The following is a 22,481-nucleotide window of genomic DNA, read 5'->3' on the forward strand; positions in this document are numbered from 1 at the left end:
ACGTTAAAACGATAACCATTGCATGAATATCGGGAATATCGGATAAATTTAGTTAGCTGTGATTTTACATGTATCATACACATCTAACAAATCGTTCAAATGTTAAATTCGGTGTTCGATTTAAGTAGAAAATGAGAAAAACTGCAACTGACGGCTCCATTTCGCACAGTGCTGAACGGCAGGAATTCGGAAATTTTCTCACTGTCATGTGACTGCTGTGTTGGCTAACCATCTTAACCCGTCAGCGATAGGGACGTGCGTGTTCTAAATGCATCTGTGGTCCAACGTTCAAACAGTATCTCGAAGAAGCCATGACTCAAATCATAGTTCGCATCAGGAGTGGGATTGAAATCCAGGGGCTGGCCGGGGTGGCCGAGCGTTTCTAGGCGCTACAATCTGGAACCGCGCGACCTCTACGGTCGCAGGTTCGAATCCTGCCTCGGGCATGGATGTGTGTGATGTCCTTAAGTTAGTTAGGTTTAAGTAGTTCTAAGTTCTAGGGGACTGATCACCTCAGAAGTTGAGTCCCATAGTGCTCAGAGCCATTTGAACCATTTTTTTTTTTAAATCCAGAGTGAAATGATATCAGTGATAAAAAACGCTTATGACACTTCTGCCCTCAGTGGAAGTGCGGAACAATTATAGCATCTGTTGAATGGAATGAACGTTCATTGACCGCAGCGAATGGATCAAGAATGAATCAAAGTAATGAGGAATATAAAAAAATGAGGTTAGCTGTAAATTTAGTATCAAAGTTTTTGAGAACCACGTAATATTTGAGATGAAGGAATTCTTCTATCTCAGAAGCAAAAAAGAAACGAAATTAGCAAGGAAGTTATAATAAAGAGACCTCAGGATACGCAAACAAGGACACTCAGAGCTGAAAGAAGCTGATTTGATGATCTTATTTGTTAGTGTATAGTGACCTGTGAGAAAACCGGAAAAAAACGAAGCGTGTGAGATGCGGTGCTGTAGCAGGACATTGAAAGTAATGAAAAATTAGATGTTTCTCTAGTCGGCAAAAATCATTGAAAAACACTGAGAATACAATCATCCCACATACATAGCCTTTATAAGCTATGAGGAAACCTCGGGTAAAATTAATAGAATTAAACTGTTCAACATTTTACAAGATAATAGTATACTTCAGCATCTAATAAGTGTAACTCTGAGTACGTACATACACAATGAAATCAAAGTACGAAAAGGAAGTCTGTTTGCAAGAATCCTCTCTCAAGGAACTAGACAAGCATGTCCTTTAGGACTCGTATTTAATATATAGATACAATCCAGAAGAAAGTAGTGTTGCATTTAAAACTTAAAGTCATAAATATACACCTGCTTGAAGATGACCAAATAATCTTAGCGGACTGGGAATGTAAATTACATCGTATTCGGCTAAAAGATTGGGAAAGATACAGTACTGAAATGTTATCATATGGTACCAGTTCTAATGATGGGTCAGAGACTTCAACTTCACCCATCGCCAATGGGGTGGGGAGGGGGGGAGAGGGGGGTTGAAGCAGCGGAGACTCCTAAAACCAGGAGCCGTCTAAAAGTTCACAGATCGGAGAAAAGAATAGTGAAATTAGAAATGAACTGGGCTTCAAAAGCATGCGTCAGAAATAGATGAGGTCCGAAAGAAACATCACGAAAATATTCAAACTATGTTAGATGAATGAATACAAATATATACCGCAAGAGCAAATACATGATGAAGAGATGGGAAGATCCGTTTTAGTCTAAGTGAAATTGGGACAGGCAAGGAAGTTTATGTCGAACTAGAAACTATGATGATGGTAAGACAAGATATGAGGTTTTTCTGCGGAAAATCGGCGAGTAAAGGGATATAAGGAACAAAATTGATAAGAAGGAGGGAGGGGAAGACAGGATGTGTTCGGAGATCAGGTTCAAAAAAATGTTCAAATGTGTGTGAAATCTTATGGGACTTAACTGCTAAGGTCATCGGTCCCTAAGCTTACACACTACTTAACCTAAATTATCCTAAGGACAAACACACATACCCATGCCCGAGGGAGGACTGGACATCCCCGGTATCAGCCGCACAGTCCATGACTGCTGCACCTCAGATCACTCGGGGAGATCAGGTGACAGCTTGCACGGCTGTAAGAATATATCCAGCAAATCAGTGAGGACGTGTTGGGTGTAAGTGCTACTCTGAGATGAAGGATTTCTTTACAGGAGACCAGGTCGTGGCCATCCGTACCAATCCAGTCCTGCAAAACAAGAAGGAATGTACCCCTGCACAGGGTGAGTCGTAAGTAAATGTACACATTTCGTCAGTGTGAGGTACACATGAGTATAAAACGTCAAATAAAGTTTTGCCTGAAACTGCTTTATTTACGAGTTATGATGCTTTTGGCGTGTCGTGTTCACTTGCATATCGACTGATGTTGCGTTGCACACCCGTCTACACTTCTGGATTGATTCTGGCACGAAATACCTTTGTTTAATTGAAATTTTTTGTGGTCCGTTGTGCTACGTACATACATGTTGTCGGTAGTCCATAGGCTGCGCCCATTCTGTACGGTACTATGGCATACTCAAACGCCGAATACGCGAATATGCCACCTCCTTTACGGCGCATCACAAGGGTATGCACGAGCAGCAAGACGACGGTATATGAAAATGTTTCAAAAAAGAAGAGTGTCAAAGCATTAAACTTTCACAACTGGGGACTGGTGTTAAGGTAATATGGCGTTCGTGCTGCGTCACGGTTAGATCGGCGTTAAATGGATTGCGTGAGTGTTGAGAAGATGTTGGAAGTGGTACACGAAGATCTGACCATAAGTACCCGCCGTGTAAGTGCCACTGTTGTGATTCTTCAGTCAGCTGCATGGCGCCTGCTTCGGAAGACAGCAATTCCTCCCATTTCACGTGCAAAAGGTATTGACACTTGCAGGCTAGTCTAGACAACCAAAACTTCTGTAAATGGTTACTCGAGTACCATGCTACTGTTCCATCTTTCGGTTATCGGTTACTGTTTACGGATGTTTATCCGTGCGGGTGTCCTGAATACTCACAATGTGCATATGACAATCTTCACGTAACTTCTGCAGGAGGGTATCAACATCGCAGATAGTAATATCATAGTGGACAACAGCTACAGTGTAAACCCCCCACCCGTCACTTATCTGGTTTTGGCATGTGTTCACCCCAGCTAATTGACTAACAGGTCAACAAAGAGTGCAAAACTGCCGCAATATCGGATAACGCAAAGAAAGTAATAAGACCCTGCGACTGCTGATTGAACTGATGTGGCAGTGTTGACATTAATTGATTCAGAATTGATCACTTTTAATTAAAAAGGGGTGCACATTGATGTTAGATTCAGCTATCGAAACCAGATGCGAATGTTGAACATAAAATTAATTAATAAAGTGACTTGGGATTTCAACTACTTGATTGAAAACAGATGCAGTCGATTAGCACAAATTTATTTTAACTCCCGACCTTCAATCATCACATTACGTGACTCTCCTACCAGGCAGTGGCAATAAATTGCGTTTGCGTGGTGTAAAGCGCGATAACTCAAAAGTAATTCCTATCGACTGACCCAGGCGTAATGTGAAGTACGAGTAGAATTCTACAGTACACGGCCCATGAAACCCTCGTGGAAACTTTGCCGACGTGATCCAACAAATTAATCAGTGGCCGGAGCGGGCGCAACATCACCGAATACAGCGTGGCGGAGCGGCGTCGTTGTGTGGACGTCGGCCGACCTCGAGGTGCTGCAAGGCTGCGCTCGTCTTTTCACTCCTAGCTATCTTGCTCAGTACATAGCTGAACCAACACTTCCTATCTCCAAGCTCAATCGTTCCATTTGCTAAGTCCTAAACTGCAGAGATGCTCACTCTTTCTCAGGCAAGCTGAGTAAAGAACGCCACGTCCGCACTCTAGGCAAGCTGGAACCGGAAGACCTCTATGGAGACTTCTCACAGTCCGCTCTTCACCTCGGTTTCCCCTTCAGCAAAATCACTTACGCCAATTGCAGCTCAAGTCGCGTTAATTATGCGTCGCTTCCCAGTGCCGACCAATGCCTGCTCTAGGAAGTGAACAAATTCCCACAAAATTTCGCTTCCTCTCAACTTCTACTATTTAGCTCCTCCCAGGCCATCCATCTGCACAAAACACCACTTTTTCCGTTTCAGACTCCAGGGACCACAAATTCAGCGTGAAGTTGCTATAGTCACGAACACGCATATTTTGGCCTCTGTTGACCACTGCACCGTAGCTTTGCGCGGCTTTCTCGCTTACACTGAAAATGGGACGATGGACATTTATCAACAGGCGTACAAGTTCTCCGTATGCTTCCCAGTACACCAGCATGCGGTCAACCACCCACTCACTGTCACTGTCACTGTCAGCTGGAGGCCGCCCCCCCGTTACCGCTTTCTCAAGAGCTTGAGCCGCCCTAAGCTGCCTATTGTCGCTTCCCTTCGCTGCTCCCCAGCCGGCCACGGTCAACTCGAATACTTCCATGGAATAAACTAGCCTCCAGTAAATCGATGCGTTTCCACAAAGTTCTCATGTCGTGCGAATTACTTTAAAACCATCACCCGACATTAATTATTCCAATACGTCCATACTATACCCCCTACAAAATGCATTGTGCCTTGTCAGTCATTTTTGTTCAGCCCTACTGTTCGCTCAAAGTGAGTTAGGCGATCTTTAATGACTTCATGTAAGGGGCATAGTTCTTGCCATCTTACAACTTGTACTGCAGGTTATTCCACAGCGGCTGACTGCCAGAGTGTATCGACAGTTTTTGGGACACAAACTGCGTAGTCTGCTTCATGATTTTACAATCGTCTATGGAAGTGACTTCAATCACTAGATGCCTCCCCCAGTGCACCAAAACATACATATTTAATGAAATCACCATGTACGGTCAACATGCAGATGGTATTTGTTTCCCAATATATTGGAAGACAGAGATGTAATATCTTATCGAGTTCTCAACTGAGTGATGTTAGCGGGGTTTTTATAGTTTGTAGTATCTCTCTGTTGGACGGTACAAAATAATGGTGATAGAGAGAATGTTTGGGTGACAGATATTGTAAGTAGGCTGTTTAGGTTTTTATATTGGTGACGCCACGTAGCGCTCTGTATGAAAATCACTGGCTGTGCTCTGTGCAGTCTGTGGCTAGTTTGCATTGTTGTCTGCCATTGTAGTGTTGGACAGCTGGATGTTAACAGCGCGTAACGTTGCGCAGTTGGAGGCGGGCCGCCAGCAGTGGTGGATGTGGGGAAGTGACATGGCGGATTTTTGAGAATGGATAATCTGGAGGTGTGTCCATCAGAAACAGTACATTTGTGCGAATGAATGTCATGAACTGCTATACATATTATGACTATTAAGGTAAATACATTGTTTGTTCTCTATCAAAATCTTTCATTTGATAACTATGCCTATCAGTAGTTAGTGCCTTCAGTAGTTTGAATCTTTTATTAAGCTGCCAGTAGTGGCGCTCGCTGTACTGCAGTAGTTCGAGTAACGAAGATTTTTGTGAGGTAAGTGGTTTGTGAAAGGTATAGGTTAATCTTAGTCAGGGCCATTATTTTGTAGGGATTTTTGAAAGTCAAATTGCGTTGCGCTAAAAATAGTGTGTGTCAGTTTAAGCACAGTCCTGTATAATTTTTCTAAGGGGACGTTTCAATATGAACGCACCCTGAAAGATGCAGATCTCCTTCCGAATGCAATAACAGTACGTAGTTTTGAGATGCACCGCACTACAGTAGCAAAATCCTGTTTCTCCTCCCAGTTCCTGTTTGATGTGGAGTCTTCCTAATTTTCCCAATGAGAAACACCGCCGTAATTGCTCGTACTGTTTTTTCTACTACCTTGTGTTGGAGGAGCAAGCTTCGTTTGACTCTGGCCTTACACATTGTACATAGTTGTCTGAGCTACGAGAACATGTTCGCTTTTCCACTGAGTGGTCCAAACACAGTCCTGTCGCAATAACTCAGCTCACCCCGTTTGTCCACAGGTTGCAGAAGGTAGTAGACACAGAGCTCTCCAACTTCGTTTCAGTTCTGACATGTTAGGACGATCACATGGACAAAGCTGTAGAAAGGGTGGGACAGAGACTGAGGAAGAGTTACAAGACGCACAGAGACTCTCTAAAAAACCACGCTGGAGTTTTGCAGTATTGGGTCTTTAGCATATGGGTTCAAAAGGGATGACTTCTTTCGAGATATGGGCGTGCCACGACTATGATTCATTAGTGGCTGTAATCATTAAAAGATATCCCCATAGGATACAACACAAGTATATGTTTCAATGGAGGGGATTCATTTCAAGGTGCAGACAGCATCTCTAGCAGAAGGCATAGCACTATCAGCAACTCTTGTGTGTGGCTGCAGGCAGGGGCACTTTTATGCAGGGTGACGATTAACATAGTAATTGTGATTGTGGTTTTAGGAGAGTGGTCCTTAAGTGAAATGTGTATTGCCAGCGGTAGAATCCTTCAGTGGTCAGCTTCAAATTTTGGCTCTCAGTACTGTTCCTCGAAAAAGACATCATCTACCCTCCAGGGATTCCCATTCGAACTACCTGGTGGGTGTAGACTGATCGCTGAAAGAAAAAAATCACTCGCCATGCAAAGTGACTCTCATGATCAATTGAATTAATTAGCCTATCAACTTGATATCAGTGACGTGCCGCCTGCCTTGTGGAAGGCATGACTAGGGTACCACGAATATTATTCTTAAGTTGGTGCGGTAATCAGCCATTCTTCTTGTTGCAACGATATTTTTAACGAAATTTCAATCTCCCACCCACACAGAGAGAGACGACCATTGTAATCAAATCAGATGTGTTACCGAATTTATAACGTGATACGTAGTACTAACTGATATTTACAGCTGGTCTGTGGTGTTACCTGAAGAGACATCATATGTGGAGAGGCATTTACTTGTTTTAAGGGAGTTTGAGAGTGAAGAGGCAGCCTGTGGCAAAGGTAGACCTTGGCTGTCCATCATGAGCCAAAAATGAGTTTAATATTCTAGACCTGTGATGGATGACGTAACACATACAGGATGTTACAAAAAGGTACGGCCAAACTTTCAGGAAACATTCCTCACACACAAAGAAAAGATGTTATGTGGACATGTGTCCGGAAACGCTTAATTTCCATGTTAGAGCTCATTTTAGTTTCGTCAGTATGTACTGTACGTTATCGATTCACCGCCAGTTGGTCCAATTGAAGGAAGGTAATGTTGACTTCAGTGCTTGTGTTGACATGCGACTCATTGCTCTACAGTACTAGCATCAAACACATCAGTACGTAGCATCAACAGTTTAGTGTTCATCACGAACGTGATTTTGCAGTCAGTGCAATGTCTACAAATGCGGAGTTGGCAGATGCCCATTTGATGTATGGATTAGCACGGGGCAATAGCCGCGGCGCGGTACGTTTTTTATCGAGACATTTCCAGAACGAAGGGGTCCCAGCAGGAAGACGTTCGAAGCAATTGATCGGCGTCTTAGGGAGCACGGAACATTCCAGCCTATGACTCGCGACTGGGGAAGTCCTAGAACGTTGAGGACACCTGCAATGAACGAGGCAATTCTTCGTGCAGTTGACGATAACCCTAATGTCAGCGTCAGAGAAGTTGCTGCTGCACAAGGTAACGTTGCCCACGTCACTGTATGGAGAGTGCTACGGGAGAGCCAGTTGTATCCGTACCATGTACAGAGTGTGCAGGCACTATCAGCAGCTGATTGGCCTCCACGGGTAAACTTCTGCGAATGTTTCATCCAACAATGTGTCAATCCTCATTTCAGTGCAAGTGTTCTCTTTACGGATGAGGCTTCATTCCAACGTGATCAAATTGTAAATTTTCACAATCAACTTGTGTGGGCTGACGAGAATCCACACGCAATTGTGCAATCACGTCATCAACACAGATTTCCTGTGAACGTTTGGGCAGGCATTGTTGGTGATGTCTTGATTGGGCCCCATGTTCTTCCACCTACGCTCAATGGAGCACGTTACCATGATTTCATACGGGATACTCTACCTGTGCTGCTAGAACATGTGCCTTTACAAGTACGACACAACCTGTGGTTAGTGCACGATGGAGCTCCTGCACATTTCAGTCGAAGTGTTCGTACGCTTCTAAACAACTGATTCGGTGACCGATGAATTGGTAGAGGCGGACCAATTTCATGGCCTCCACGCTCTCCTGACCTCAACCCTCTTGAATTCCATTTATGGGGGCATTTGAAAGCTCTTGTCTACGCAAGTCCGGTACCAAAAGTAGAGACTCTTCGTGCTCGTATTGTGGACGGCTGTGATACAATATGCCATTGTCCAGGGCTGCATCAGCGCATCAGGGATTCCATGCGACGGAGGGTGGATGCATGTATCCTCGCTAACGGAGGACATTTTGAACATTTCCTGTAACAAAGTGTTTGAAGTCACGCTGGTACGTTCTGTTGCTGTGTGTTTCCACTCCATGATTAATGTGATTTGAAGAGAAGTAATAAAATGAGCTCTAACATGGAAAGTAAGCGTTTCCGGACACATGTCCACATAACATATTTTATTTCTTTGTATGTGAGGAATGCTTCCTGAAAGTTTGGCCGTACCTTTTTGTAACACCCTGTATAAAGGTGAATAGAACATATTTCTTTCTACCTCATGATGATAGGCCTATCATCTAGCTACACGAAACAACTTACAGTTTAATTACGACGGCCCTCTCTACACATTTCAGTTGTGAGGCACGAAAGTATCTTCATGTAGCTTATCTTGATAAGTGGGCAGGTCCTGCACGGCCAGCTGATCGGCCCGCCAGATATCCGGATCTTCACCCTCACGACTTTTTTCTTTAGAGGCGACTCAAGGGGTTCTTGTATGGTGTTAAAATTGAGAATGTAGCACAACTACAGCTGCCAACTGAAAAGAGCTGTGCCGCTGTGCAGAATGAGATGAACGGAGTCTGGAACACTCCGAGAGCGCAAAGACGTTTAGCACGTCACTGTCTTCGTCTACATGGTCATCATTTCGAACATGTGATAATTGATTGAAACCCTCAACTGCCGACCGGTGTTGTTGATACACCTCGGTGGGGGCAGCTGAAATTGTGTGCCCAGACCGGGCAAATATCTATTAGGTACATTGCATATGTTGATTGTGAACAGTTGGGAATGCGGTTCTCACGGGAAGCGTGCAAGGGGTAAGTCCCTGCAGTCGCGCTATTCACCTGTCTCCTCGGTGGCTCAAACGGACGCCGGCACCGTAGCTCAGCGTGTTAGGTCGGAGGGTAACGTGCCCTCTGTAATACGAAGTGCATTCAAGTTCTAAGGCCTCCGAATTTTTTTTTCTTTCTAATTAACTGCTCACCCGAAATCGATGAAACTGGCGTTACTTCTCGACGTAATCGCCCTGCAGACGCACACATTTTTCACAACGCTGACGCCACGATTCCATGGCAGCGGCGAAGGCTTCTTTAGGAGTTTGTTTTGACCACTGGAAAATCGCTGAGGCAATAGCAGCACGGCTGGTGAATGTGCGGCCACGGAGAGTGTCTTTCATTGTTGGAAAAAGCCAAAAGTCACTAGGAGCCAGGTCAGGTGAGAAGGGAGCATGAGGAATCACTTCAAAGTTGTTATCACGAAGAAACTGTTGCGTAACGTTAGCTCGATGTGCGGGTGCGTTGTCTTGGTGAAACAGCACACGCGCAGCTCTTCCCGGACGTTTTTGTTGCAGTGCAGGAAGGAATTTGTTCTTCAAAACATTTTCGTAGGATGCACCTGTTACCGTAGTGCCCTTTGGAACGCAGTGGGTAAGGATTACGCCCTCGCTGTCCCAGAACATGGACACCATCATTTTTTCAGCACTGGCGATTACACGAAATTTTTTTGGTGGCGGTGAATCTGTGTGCTTCGATTGAGCTGACTGGCGATTTGTTTCTGGATTGAAAAATGGCATCCACGTCTCATCCATTGTCACAACCGACGAAAAGAAAGTCCCATTTGTGCCGTCGTTGCGCGTCAACATTGCTTGGCAACATGCTACACGGGCAGCCGTGTGGTCGTCCGTCAGCATTCGTGGCACCCACCTGAATGACACTTTTCGCATTTTCAGGTCGTCATGAAGGATTGTGTGCACAGAACCCACAGAAATGCCAACTCTAGAGGCGATCTGTTCAACAGTCATTCGGCGATCCCCCGAAAACAATTCTCTCCACTTTGTCGATCGTGTCGTCAGACCGGTTTGTGCGAGCCCGAGGTTGTTTCGGTTTGTTGTCACACGATGTTCTGCCTTCATTAAACTGTCGCACCCACGAACGCACTTTCGACACATCCATAACTCCATCACCACATGTCTCCTTCAACTGTCGATGAATTTCAATTGGTTTCACACCACGCAAATTCAGAAAACGAATGTTTGCACGCTGTTCAAGAAAGGAAAACGTCGCCATTTTAAGTATTTAAAGCAGTTCTCATTCTCGCCGCTGGCGGTAAAATTCCATCTGCCGTACGGTGCTGCCATCTCTGGGATGTATTGACAATGAACGCAGCCTCATTTTAAAACAATGCGCATGTTTCTATCTCTTTCCAGTCCGGAGAAAAAAAATCGGAGGCCTTAGAACTTGACTGCACCTCCTAAAAGAAACTGAGTTAACAGATCAACAACGAACTTAAATGGATGTCCTACGACGTCCGCCCCGAGCAGATGCAACGAACTAAAGCGAACAAAATGTAAATTAAAAAAAAATGACTAGAGCGTCTGCCATGTAAGCAGGAGATCCCGGGTTCGAGTCCCGATCGGGGCACACATTTTCAGCTGTTCCCATCGAGGTATGCCAACAACAACAACAACAACAACTGTCGGCAGCTGAGCGTTTCAGTCAATTATCATTTATTCTAGAGAAGCTGCACGGTCATCAACTGTATCTGTTCTTTCGAGAACAGTTACTATCTTCATATACGTATTTCAAATATGTCCTGGAGTAAATGTAAAGTACGTAGTTGTGTTGAATATCGGGTAGCTTCGTGTCGTTGCTTTCTAAGAAGAATTACCTTTGTGTTGCTTGTGTTGCCCTTGTGATCGCTACTCTACTGCATAACCCTGAAGCAATGTCAGACAAATCTTTAAACGAAGTTTTACGCTTCTTTTGATGGAAACATTGCAGCCACGAAGCGTGTACAGTTACTGTAGATTCACCCTCTACGATCAGTAGAGGTCGTCAGCAGCATTCTCGTTCAGGAGTAGTCTTGGCGGCCTTACGTGCGAGTGTCTGCAGAAATTTGTTCAGGGGGAAGGGAAGAAGAGTTAGAAATTGGGACGTTTTTGGTCAGGTTTGAAACGTGTCACGCCACAAAAACTAAATTTTGTAAGTAACACGGTGAACTAATGATATCCCGGAGAACTGATTGTGTTTTATAAGTCTGTAACGAATAAAAACTCTGCAGTACTCCCGATTCAAGGTGGGGCTTGGAGAGAGGAGCAGCAAGTGGTCGGTTTGAGCCCGATTTTCCGGCCGGGGTGACCGAGCGGTTCTAGGCGCTTCAGTCTGGAACCGCGCGACCGCTACGGTCGCAGGTTCGAATCCTGCCTCGGACATGGATGTGTGTGATGTCCTTTAGGTTAGTTATGTTTAAGTAGTTCTAAGTTCTAGAGGACTGATGACCTCATATGTTAAGTCCCATAGTCCTCAGAGCCCTTTGAACCATTTGAGCCCCATTTGCGGTCGCCTATAACCTTGTCACTAAGCCAAGTCTCTAAGGTGGGGTGCCGTCCGTCGGGCGTAACACAGACTATGACGCAGGAGCAGCGCGTATCTGCGAATGTGACGCCGTCTGCGTTGCGTCCGCCGTCGCCCTCTCCAATTTTTACCTTCCGCCCCTGCGCCACGCCGGGCTGGGCTCACCCCCAGTGCGCACAATGCGGGGCCATCCGTCACCCCCACCCCCTTACACTCACCCTCATCCTGCCACCCACACCCTGCCCGTATCGCGCCACCCCCTGCGCCGCGGCAGCCCTCGCTTCTCACCATCTTCATCTCCGTTTGCCTCCTCCGCTCTCCGCCTCTCTCTCCCTCTCTCTCTTTCTACTTCTCTGTCTCTCTTTTCCGCCCCCTCTCTTGCGCTCTCCCTCCGCCGTCCCTCTGCCAAAGTGCGCGCTGAATCAATATGGCCGCGCAGCCTCGCCTGGATCGCGCATGCGCAGAGCCGACGCCCGGACGCACCCCGCCGGCTGTACTGGAGGCACTTGGCGGAAGCACCGGCCGGTATGGGCGAAGCGCCGCGCCGCCACAGTACGGACACCTCTGCTGTTCTCCTGCGTCATAAAGGAATCCCGGCATCGCTCCGCACTTACCCCCAGTGTCCTTTTAACAACGGGCCAGATGTAGCGCTGCTCAGGCACCTACTTCCTGGCTCTTTCGCCGCCACACAACCAACCGTCTACTACTGCTATTTCAATAAAGAACTTTCACCCTCATCTTATGGGCCTTATCACACATGAATAATAAATCATACATACAAAGTCAGAAGAGAAGGACTTCATACATGAAACAAAGCTAGAAGGCTCTAGAAGCACTTAAAACAATCAAGGAACTAGCCCAAAAGCCAATTTTGGTTCCAAACTTTCAATTACAGCTGAGAACATCCCCACTCTCAATTTTCACATTATCCAGTCAACCAACCACATACTCCCACACCACAATCCCTATAATCACATTAATCTCCATAAACTCGAACCGCATTAGAATTGTCAATCGATCTTTTTTCCTTAAAACCATCAGTATTACGTTATGGAACTTTCACATTTTCTCTTTCTTCTGAGATGGGACAGCTAAGAATATGTACGAATTTCAGTTCCTTATTCTACTGTTCCTTTTACTAGAAGTCAGTTCCAGTAGCTGCACCGTAATATTCATATGCTTGTCCATAGGTATTTCTGCACAAAAAGCTTGCCTGTTTCGGCTTACAATGCCATTTTCAGGTGCACGTCTAGGTGGTGTTGGAGATAATATGGCATCCAGCGGTCAACTGTGAGCTTTCCGTTGTGAAATATTGTTATTATAACCACGCAACTGCCGGCCGGTGTGGCCGAGCGGTTCTAGGCGCTATAGTCTGGAACCGCGCGACCGCTAAGTCGCAGGTTCGAATCCTGCTTCGGGCAAGGATGTGTGTGATGTCCTTAGTTGGGTTTAAGTAGTTCAAAGTTCTAGGGGACTGATGACCTCAGATGTTAAGTCCCATAGTGGTCAGAGCCATTTAACCACGCAGCTGTTATAACATTTTTTTTTTTATAATGATTTCACAACTGTTTGATAGCTGCCATTCTTAGATGCTATGTGGTAAGCATTCAAGCTATTTGACAGTTGGCATTTTTAGGTGCTATTTGATCAACATAACCTGAAGAGCCAAAGAAACTGGTACAGCTGCTTAACCTACCGTAGGGCCCCCGCGAACAGGCAGAAGTGGCGCAACACGACGTGGCATGGATTCGACTAATTCCTGAAATGGTGCTGGAGGGAACTGACACCATGAATCTTGCTGGGCTGTCCACAAATCTGTAAGAGTACGGGGGCAGGAGAACAGCACGTTGCAAGGCATTCAGTAATGTTTATGTCTGGGGAGTTGGGTGGCCAGAGTAAGTGTTTAAACTCAGAATAGTGTTCCTGGAGCAGCTCTGTAGCAATTCTGGGCGTGTGGGATGTCGCATTGTCCTGCTGGAATTGTCAAAGTCCGTCGGAATGCACAATGGACGCGAATGGATGCAGGTGATCAGACGTACGTACGTACGTGTCATCTGTCAGAGTCGTATCTAGAAGTATCAGCAGTCCCATATCACACGAACTACACACGCCCCGCACCATTACAGTCCCTCCACCGACTTGAACAGTTCCGTGCTGACGTGCAGAGTACTTGGATTCATGAGGTTGTCTCCATACCCGTACACGTCCATCCGCTCGAGACTATTCCGATCAGGCAGTCCAATGTCGGGCCTAGATGAGGCGTAAAGTTCTGTGTCGTGCAGTCATCAAGGGTACACGAGTGGGCCTTCGGCTCCAAAAGCCGATAACGATTATGTTTCACTGAATGGTTCGCATGCTGACGCTTGTTGATGGCCCAGCACTGAAATATGCAGAAATTTGCGGAAGGGTAGCAGTTCTGTCACGTTGAACGACTCTTTCGGTCCCCGTTAGTCCTATTTTTCAGAGTCTTTATCGGGTGGCAGGGATGTCGGATATTTGCCGTTTCACCGGATTCCTAATATTCACGGTACATTCTTGAAATGGCCGTACGGGAAAATCCCACTTCATCGCTACATTGTAGATACTTTGCCCCATCGCTCGTGCGCCGACTATAATAGCACGTTCAAACTCATTTAAATCTTGATAACCTGCCACTGTAGCAGCAGTAACCGATCTAGCAATTGCGCCAGACACTTGTTGTCTTACATAGGCGTTGCCGACTGCAGCACCATATTCTGCCTGTTTACATCTCTCTGTATTTGAATATGCATACCAGTTTCTTTGGTGCTTCAGCGTATGTATGTGTGTTCAACAGAGGACCTCTAAGGATCCCGCTCTCTAATAGCTGCCCAACCATTATTATCACGAAAACGTTTCATGATATAGCTGCTATGAGATTATAATAACAAATATATATCTATAGATAAGCAAATAAATATCCTGTTCAGCTCCTGGAATTAAGTTCTTGTAAATGTATTTCGGCGTACTTTATCAGCAGGCCTTACAAAAAATATATTGTTCATTTCTTTCTTTTCTTATAGTCTTCCACCTGTTTACTTAGTTTTCTATTCCTTTTCTTCTAACCACTAGTTTTCATCACTCCCCTATTTTGGAATTCTTCCATAATCAATACTTCTTCACTAAACTCATTTCTTTCCGTTACTTCGTCGGATTTGGTATTATTTCCCTCTAAATCCTTTTTTACTTTGTGGATCCAGCTTGTTGTTAAATTTTTATAGCACAAATATTTGAAGATCTTTTTGGTTAATCTACTGTCTTGCATTCCATATAAATGTCCAGAAAATACCAGTCTTGTATTCCTATTTCATATTTGTACTACGTTCCGGGAAATTCCATCATTACTTCGTAATTTCCAACGTTGTACACTTTTTCGTGAGTCTAGTATTTTCTATATTCCCTTTTCTAGTGACTATAATTTGGATAAATTATAGTTTAATAATAGACATTCGTTTGCGTTTAGACGTTATTCAATTTTGCATTTTTTGGAGAGGCATTTTTTGTTAAAAACTCATTAGTTATACAATGTGTCCTTCCAATTTTATCTATTCTTACATTTACAGTAGCTTTTACCAAACTTATGTTATCTCGCCAATATATTTAAATTTCTTAAATGTATCTATTATCTCAATATCTGTCTTCTGACATTTTCAATATTTGTTAAAAATTGCTGCTGAAATTCTACTACCGCCTATTTCTTGTAAAATATTAATTAGTATTACAGTAGCTGTCACATTTACAGTATGTATAGCGAAGTCATCTGCAAATGCGACACAATTTATTTCTGTATTGTTGTTTCTTCTTCCCAATGTTCTTGGTCAAATCTTAATTCAGTCTGTTTCTCATTCTAATTTGGCACGGTATCTCTCAGCAGGACATTCAGCAACTGTATCAGTCAATGTAGGGACGAATAATTGCTCACGCAAGAGCCAACGCGTTATTGATATGCTAAGATTGTGAACTTCTTTCTCCTGAATAAATCAACGCATTTTTCTGAAATTGTGATAATTCGTTTGTCTGTACATACACATCATATCACCGATTTCCGTCCTATTTAGATACTTCCTTCATGGTGAGTCGCTTTTTCTACATACATTCCAGTCATTGACTTCCGCTACAATCTTATGCTCTACACCCCCCGTGCCTCAAGTATCATGGAAGTCATATCATCTTGTGTGTTCTTCTTGTCAATGTCTTTCACATGTTCCACTCAACACCGAATCTGGAGAGAACCTATTCATTTCTTATTTTCTGAAGCCTTTTAAATCGCGATCTCTCTTCCGCTTCGATTCTCTTGTTTTTAGGTTTTCCCACAGTACACAGTTCCCTCACTACAATCCTGTGCTACAAACGTAGGTTCTTGGTAATTTGTTTGACAAATCAAGATATAATTTTGACATAAGTGGACTGTTTTTGACCAGGAAGACCCTCCTTATCTTTACTAGCTTGCTTTCTTCGTCCTCGCTACTTCGTCCGTCGTAAGTTATTTTGTTTGCAAGGTAGCATAATACCTCCACTTCAGCTATTTTGGGGATCCCCAATTTTGTTTATCGCTAGTCTCATTTTCACAACTTGCCATTACTTTCGTCTTTCTTTGGTTATTTTTCAGTCCAGATCGTCTGCTCATTAGACTATTAAAATTACATTCAACAGGTCTTGTAATTCTTCTACACCTTCACTTAGGCTAGCAATACCATCAAAGAGTCTTATCAGTGATATCATCAGTTTAATCTCAATCCTGAACATTTCTTTTATTTCGGTCATTGTTTCTCCGAAGTACAGATTGAACAGTAGGGCATACAGACTGCAGCACTGTCTCGCATAGTTTCTAATTCGCGCATTTTCTTCCTGGTCTTCTGTTCTTCTGTTTCCCTCTTGGCTTCGCTTTATTACTCATCATTTGCTAGAGGTTACTCCTAATCTCACATCACTTCACGCAATGGAATGCCTCTTCTAAGTCGACAAATCCTATCAACCTGTCTTGATTTGTTTTGCTTTCATTATCAACCGCAGCATCATAAAGCACTGTCTGGCGCGTGTACATGTTCTAGAGCCAAATTAACCACCATCTAATAGGTTTTCAGTCTCCTTTTTCATTCTCCTATTATTATTCTTGCCAGCAATTTTGATGCATGAGCTGTTAAGCTAATGGTGCGAGATCTCTCGAGCTTATCTGTCGCTGCTGCGTTCGAGACAGTGTGGATCATAATTTTCCAAAAATCCGATAGCATGTCTCGAGACTCAGATCCTACAACCCAACTCGAATACTAGATCGGTTACCACTCTCCTCCCCCTCTTTACCCCCCCTTTACCCACGCCTTCCCCCCCCCCCCCTCTCCACGGCCTGGCAGCACGTCTTCCATACCAAATACCGTTTCCTCTTCTATCGACCAAAGTGGCGCGATGATTAGCATATTGTATTCGCATTCGGGAGGACGACGGTTCAAGTCCCGGTCCAGTCATACAGATTGAAGTTTTTCGTAATTTTCCTAAATCGCTTAAGCCTAATGCATGGATGATTAGAGCAAATGGACATGGTCGGCTTCCTTAACAGTCTTTCTCTTACTCGAGACTGCGCTTCGTCTCTAATGACTTCTTTGTCGACGGGACATTACATTCTAATCTTCCTTTTCATTCCATCTTCTATCGCGCCATGAGACAGTTCCCCTCTCTCGCAGAGGTCTTGACTGTACTGCGAGGATCAGTCAATAAGTAATGCCTCCTTTTTATTGCTTCGTGCCTCAGTCGACAAAAATGGAATCCTTACAGTGTCATTTTGTTCTCTGTCTGTATGTCTGTCTAACGATTCTTTCGTTTGTCTTTTGTTATCCAACGTGAGACACGAAATTAAAGCACACTGTAGTTCTGCGTTCAGACGTACTGGGTCACAATGGTGAAAGTCTAACATCAGGCAAGGAATGGCTTTGTTGCTCATGCGGCGCGTTTCGCGATTTATCCCTCATCATATTTTCCGGAGCGATTGCTGCACGCAGATATGGCGTTCGAATTTGTATTTGAAACAAACATTCCCAGCTAGTCTGTTTCACATAGAGCTTGAAATGCCGTATCTACGTGCAGCAATCATTCATGGATTTCTGATGATGGATAAATTCCGAAACGCGTCATATAAGGTATAAAGTCATTCCTTGCATGATGTTCGACTTCTATCATTGCGACCCAGTGCTCCTGAATGCAGAACTAACGATTATTATAATAATGGTCGCCCGCCTCGTGTATTATTTTGTCTCATTTATATTAGGGGTACAGCAGGGATAATTCGCCCCTTTCAGCAGTACGCCCTATGTAATATGACGTTAAGCTTTTTTTAAATCTCTCAGTGTGATCAAATTACGGTATGTCAATTGCGAATACATTCCAGCATATAAAATGTCGAAAATCTTGTACTCGTACAAAATATTAAACAAACATCTGAAGAAGGCAGAAATCACTGTGTATAAAAATGATTCGACTCTTCCACCCAGTGAAGAAGGTATTCCGCCCAGTGTATTCCAGTGTCAAAATGACGAGCATGTATCACAAGTAAACTATTTTCGTTCTGTTGCAACCACACACACACTCTCCATGAAACCCTGTAACCCGTTCCTCCTACTTTATCCAGAGAAACTGCCTTGTTACTACTTGTTTCATATCTTCCTCGAACCATGAAGCACTTAGCTTTTTCACCTTGTATGCGCGGACTATCTGAAAAGAAAACAAGAAAACGTGTTGTCGAGAATTTCGCGGTAAAACATCAAATAAAGTAATAATTTGACTGAGCGGAAATAGCCCGACGTGTATGGGGCAAAATGGGCCCATGTGCAGAGATTTCGAAAGACGCGGCGAATGAGACCTTTGGAGAAAAAGCCAGCAATATTTATTGATACACACTGCATAACCATTGTTCTTGTACAGATAACCACAAGAGTTTAAATTTTCACGTTATTGTGCCTGGTACACCTTAATTTGTTAAGTTGTATTCTTTAAATATGGCAATAATCCATCACAGTTCGCTTACCTCTTGAGTTTGTTCTTCTGCCCTGTCAAGTATGTAACACAAAGCACGCTTACTACAACCACAAGCGGTGTTACAAGGATACTGACATACACAGAAGACAAAATGATCTCGACTCTGCGAGTGAGCTAGGGCAGTGTTGCAACATTTCTTATTTCGGGCGGATTAGCCCCTTTCGCTGTACCCTACTGAAACATGAAAATTCTCTAAAATGTAGGAATCCCTGGGAGCGATATTTTGTCGATATCACTGTCAGTAACAGGAAAACATACCTGAAATGGCTACACTCCATACAAATACTTTCAGAAATGACTTCCTGACGTATCTATATTCGATGTTAACAAATTTCTCTTCTTCAGAAACGTTCCTTGCCATTGACAGTTTACATTTTATATCCTCTCTACTTCGACCATCATCAGTTATTTTGCTTCCCAAATAGCAAAACTCTTTTACTACTTCAAGTGTCTCATTTCCTAATCTAATTCCTTCAGCATCACCCGACTTAATTCGACTACATTCCATTATCTTCGTTTTGCTTTTGTTGATGTTCGTCTTATATCCTCCTTTCAAGACACTATCTATTCCGTTCAACTGCTCTTCCAGGTCCTTTGCTGTCTCTGACAGAATTACAATGTCATCGGCGAACCTCAGAGTTTTTATTTCTTCTCCATGGATTTTAATACCAACTCCGAATTTTTCTTTTGTTTCCTTCACTGCTTGCTCAATATAAAGATTGAATATCATCGGGGAAAGGCTACAACCCTGTCTCACTCCCTTCCCAACCACTGCTTCCCTGTCATGTCCCTCGACTCTTTATAACTGCCATCTGGTTTGTGTACAAATTGTAAATAGCCTTTCGCTCCCTGTCTTTTACCCCTGCGACCTTCAGAATTTGAAAGAGAGTACTCCAGTCAAAATATGAATATATGAATATGAATATATGAATGTTGTGACGGAGGCGGTTTTGGTCGATTGTGAGCAACCGCGACACAAACCGCACCCACAGCTTTTTCATAGCTAATTCTCCTTGCAGGATATTATGCACTTGCTGTCTTGAGACGCCCACAGTCTCAGCAATATCACGACTTTATCTTCGGCAGTCTGGCATTACCATATCATGGGTGTTGTCCGTGGTTTCCTGTCTGGTGACCTCAGCTGGACGGCTGGAGAGTATTTCGTCTTCGGTGCTTCTACGATCACGTTTAAACTCGTTAATACAAAAGTAAATCTTCTTCAGTGAGGGTGCTGAGCGCGCATGAACGTTATCCAATTCTGTTTTGCTTTGTGCGGCAGTCCAACCCTTCTTATGAAAGTGTTTAATAACAACACGAAACTCTGTTTTTCTCCATTTCAGTTGCAGTCGACACCAATCCAGACCGCTGTCAGCAACGAACTGTAGGCCGTACATTCCTGAAATTCTTTACCCGTCCTTGGAATGTACAAGCTTAACATACAACAAAAATGTGGCACTCTTTCACGGAAATTTGCCAGACTTATCAAACCACCCTCGGGCACCCTATCAAGCCACCCTCCTTTTTCTATGTCATCACTACTCACTGCGAACTGCTCCCATTTCTTCTTCTCAGAGTAGCAATTACACCTAACTTACTCAATTATTACGTGTATAATATTCCAATTACTGTCTTTCTCTACATTTTTTACTCTCTATAGCTCCCTCATTGTATGTAAAACGGTATGACGCCAATCTCATAGATTCTACACTTCTACTTGAGTAATTGTTTAACTGCTTCAGAAATTCCAGTGGACTGCTATGTACCCCATCTGTCTTCATTAATCACAACTCTTCCAAGGCTTATATTCTAACTCTAGTATTAGACTCACTATCTCTTGCATATCGTCTGCAATTTCTTCTTCTGCCACATCTTCAGAAAGGCCACGTAACAATTTTAAACACCACCAGTGCGCCCTGGCGGCCGTTGTTCCTGTCACACAGAATTGCAACTCTTAATCTTTTCATTCCCGCCAATGGTGTGTACGTGTATGAAGTTACGTTCACTTCTGACCACATCTTCTGAACGATTTCTGTTGGAGAGTGTGTTTTTAATTTTGGTCGGCAACGCCTATAGCAGACAACAAGTGTCTGGCCCAGTTTTTAGATCTGTTACTGCTGCTACAATGCAAGTTACCAAGATTTAAGTGAGTTTCAACGTCGTGCTACAGTCGGCGCACGAGCGATGGGACACAGTATCTCCGAGGTAGCGATGAAGAGCGGATTTTTCCCCTACGACAATTTCACGAGTGTACCATGAATAATCCGATAAAGTATCAAATTGCTTCCCACGAGGTACGTGTCGTGCAAAGGTCATCAACATAGCATTAGACAGATTAGAGACTACACGGAGGGTTATCAGCAGTCATTCATTCCGCGAACCGTAACGTGACTGGAACAGGGAAATAGGGGAAGTGACTAATGGTTAAAAGGTGCTCTCCGCCGTACACCGTGTACATGTAGATGTACACAACTGGCCATTAAAATTGCTACACCACGAAGATGACGTGCTACAAACGCGAAATTTAACCGACAGGAAGAAGATGCTGTGATATGCAAATGATTAGCTTTTCAGAGCGTTCACACAAGGTTGGCGCCGGTGGCAACACCTGCAACGTGCTGACATGAGGAAAGTTTCCACACGATATCTCATACACGAACAGCAGTTCACCGGCGTTGCCTGGTGAAACGTTGTCGTGATGCCTCGTGTAAGGAGGAGAAGTGCGTACAATCACGTTTCCGACTTTGATAAAGGTCCGATTGTAGCCTATCACGATTGCGGTTTATCGTATCGCGACATTGCTGCTCGCGTTGGTCGAGATCCAATGACTGTTTACAGAATATGGAATCGGTGGGTTGAGGAGGGTAATACGGAACGCCGTGCTGGATCCCAACGGCTTCGTGCCACTAGCAGTCGAGGTGACAGGCATCTGATCCGCATGGCTGCAACGGATCGTGCAGCCACGTCTCGATCCCTGGGTCAACAGATGGGGACGTTTGCAAGACAACAACCATCTGCACGAACATTTCGACGACGTTTCCAGCAGCACGGACTATCAGCTCGAGGACCATGAACATGGCTGCGGTTATCCTTGACGCTGCATCACAGACAGGAGCGCCTGCGATGAACGACGAACCTCGGTGCACGAATGGCAAAACGTCATTTTTTCGGATGAATCCAGGTTCTGTTTACAGCATCATGATGGTCTCATCCGTGTTTGGCGACATCGCGGTGAACGTACATTGGAAGCGTGTATTCGTCATCGCCATACTGGCGTATCACCCGGCGTGATGGTGTGCGGTGCCATTGGTTACAGGTCTCGGTCACCTCTTGTTCGCATTGACTGCACTTTGAACAGTGGACGATACATTTCAGTTGTGTTACGACCCGTGGCTCTACCCTTCATTCGATCCCTGCGAAACCCTACATTTCAGCAGGATAATGCACGACCTCATGTTGCAGGTCCTGTACGGGCCTTTCTGGATACAGAATATGTTCGACTGCTGCCTTGGCCAGCGTGTTCTCGAGATCTCTCACCAACTGAAAACGTCTGGTCAATGGTCGCCGAGCAACTGGCTCGTCATAATACGTCTTGATGAACTGTGGTATCGTGTTGAAGCTGCATGGGCAGCTGCACCTGTACACGCCATCCAAGCTCTGTTTGAGTCAATGCCCACACGTATCAAGGCCGTTATTAC

The sequence above is a fragment of the Schistocerca cancellata genome, chromosome 12 (genome assembly GCF_023864275.1).
Source record: "Schistocerca cancellata isolate TAMUIC-IGC-003103 chromosome 12, iqSchCanc2.1, whole genome shotgun sequence".
NCBI lineage: Eukaryota > Metazoa > Arthropoda > Insecta > Orthoptera > Acrididae > Schistocerca > Schistocerca cancellata.